Raw genomic sequence first — 3,067 nt, forward strand, 5'->3', positions numbered from 1 at the left:
GTTGTAAGCAAGGGAACCACCAGATGTGGTCTATACTTTAAAAAGAATATCCTGGCTGCTATGTTAACAATGGATTGCAGGAGATAAGATTGAAAGAGAGATTGACAGACAGACAAGTAGGCATGGGACTTGCTGCTCAGTTGGATGGGAAGAGAAGGGAGGAATCGAGATGACTCCTGAAGATGGTGCCACTTACCGAGATGGGAACGACTTTGAGAGGAATGAGTTTAGGTCAAAGCAAGATATAAGACCAGCCCAGATTCAAGGAGGGGCAAGTATACTCCACTTTTCGGTAATAGGAAGTGTAAAATACTGTGGCCATGTTTTTCAGTTCTTTCATGGGTACATCTGAATCTGTGGATTTGGTGAAAGTTGAAAGAGTTCCTTTTCAAATGGCTTTGGTTCTCTCTGTAAGGTACAAGAAAAGTTTACCTCTGTGAGTGAGGAGACAGGAGTGGAAGGAGAAAGCAGTGAGATCTTTTCATGTCTGAAAAGACTACAGGTTTAAAACACGCTTTGGGCAGAATTAAAGAGATAGCTGGCAGGATATCATCGTGGGACTTCTAGCCAAAGTCGCGGGTCCATTTGCAGGTGCAGCCATGCATTTATATCAATATCCATCTGCCCTGTTGTGAGATTTTCATCACCAGCACTCAACAGCCCAGGTGGAGGCCTGGCAAAGACAGATGTTAGATTCATCCAGGGTTAGAGCCTTGCCAGCTGGGTTTAATGAAAAGAAGATGAGGCGACAGAGGTTAGAATTATTGGCAATAGAGTAGTTAAAATGACAGACAATGACATTTAAGCTGGGGAAGGAGGAAAATGAGAACAGGATCCCTTTTACAGCATAACAGTAGCTTGAAATTTTTTAACTGAATTTTTTGTAGGATAATTTAAAAAAGAGTTAACCCTCATTCCTGGCTTCTTTAACATCTATGTATGGTAGCAAGACCCCATCAAATACATACTAAGTAAAACAGACAGCTGAAGAAATAATATAAATAACAGGTTAAAAATGATTTCTTCTTTTCTTAGCTAATAGATTCCCATTACAGAGACTGATAAGGGCATCCCAAACTGAAAATGTCTCATATTTGTCAATGATGAATTCTGCTCCTATGTTCTATAAGTATTAAGGAAAATTTACCTATTTAAATTGATAAACAATAATTATAATCTTGTCCTTTTTTCTTCTATTGGATGCCTTTTTTCTTGGAATAAGCATGGTACTTTCTGTTTTTCAGTTCAAAATATATTTTGCTACACAACAGTGTAGCAAGTAATCTATAGGAACACAGTTTAGTTTTGTGTTCAGTTTTTCAAGGCTTAAAATATTATTCTGGCTTCTCATTCCAATATGCTTCATCCTCTAGCTAGCTAGACTGTTACTCAGGCCCACTCACCAGAAAAGCCAAGTTTCTTCTGGCTGGTTCCTGTACAAACATGGCTCTCCTGTGAGCTACATAGCTCCCTTTCTCACACATAAACATGGTTAGGTCACCTCTGCAACCACCTGATACTTGATACCCGAGGCTATTTGTTTCCATGCAACTTCATGCTCAGAACCTCCGGAACTTTTTCCCCTTTAGTAGCCCTTCCCCCTACCAGCCAAGGTCAAGTTCCATCAGATATTGTCCTTCTTGCTCTAAAACTCTACATCCTGTTTAAATTTTAAAATGTTGTTTTGATTACATCATTCTTGTGCTCAAAAATCTTCAAGGACCCTGTGTGACCTTTCATTGCCGATAGCATAAAGTTCAAACTCCTTCATCTAATGTTCCAGGCTCTGTATTTACTTTTGCCTGACCTAGGAAAATGCTTTAAGGCAGCTTGCAATAGAAACCTTAGAGTGAGATTGAAATAATTAGCTCCACATAGCCAAAATTTCCCCAATCTGAGCTCTTCTGTATCTCTAGTGTAGCTCCTAGCCAGTTTCTCATAAGCTGTTTCCTAGCCAATTTAAAACAATGGTCCTTAGCCTTGGGTGTCCATTGGAAATACCTGGGGAATCACCCCAGCAATTCTGACGTAATTGATCTGGGCTACAGCTGGGCATTGGGCGTTTTAAAGCTCCCTGGTGATTCTAGTGAGCATTCAAGGTTGAGAACCACCACATTAGAACAAGTTTATTGATTCTCCCTGAAACATTCATCATTCCACTCCTTTCCTCATCAACACCCCCTGCTTTTTTTTTTTCTTTACTTGCCTACACCCTGCCCACTCTTTAAGATACAACGGAGGTACTACTAGCATCTTTCCTTGTCACCCAAAGCCGATATACTCATAGCCAGTACCTTGTTTACACTTATTTGGCATTTAGCACACACTGCTTATACCTTTGTGTATTTATATTGTGCTTCAGAAGAAATCTAATGTGTAGAGGGACAGGGAGTGTTTTTTTATCCCCAGAACATGACACAATGCCTTTTAAACTATATACAACTGTGTATCTTATGGGAGGTAGTGATGATGATGATGATGTTGATGATGATGTTGTAGCAGATGCCAAGTCAAGCAGATGACCTTATCCTTTCAGAGCACTGACTTGGGGCTATATGTGGGGCTACCCTTAGGCTACTGGAACCCATCTTACTTTGCACATGCAAAGCTGAAGTACCTGGGAATTAAGCCACCCCCACCTTAATAACTATAGGTGCAAGTATGAATGCTCTAGCTCTCATAGCCTCTGACTGGGACAGTGCTGGGGTGACCTACATTGTCTCCTGTGTCCTCTATGAATTTAGGTCAAAGTTGACGTACCGTCCCTTACTTAAGCTCCTTTCATTCCCAGTTGTACTCCCCTATTCCCTTACTGGTTTTTCCAGGGAACACTTCCTAAATAATGTATTTTTACATGAATCCTTATCTAAGGTTTTCTGTGGGGGGTGGGGGTGGGAAACCCACCATAGACAGACAATAGTATGATAATAGAAATAGCAGCTATTATTTATTGAATATTTTCTGTGTGCAAGACATGAATTCATTTAATCCTCAGAATTAAGTAGGTCCTATGGTTATCCTCATTTTACAGTTTAGGACATGGAGCGGTATAGAAATTAAGTAATTG

The sequence above is a fragment of the Halichoerus grypus genome, chromosome 4 (genome assembly GCF_964656455.1).
Source record: "Halichoerus grypus chromosome 4, mHalGry1.hap1.1, whole genome shotgun sequence".
Classification (NCBI taxonomy): Eukaryota; Metazoa; Chordata; class Mammalia; order Carnivora; family Phocidae; genus Halichoerus; species Halichoerus grypus.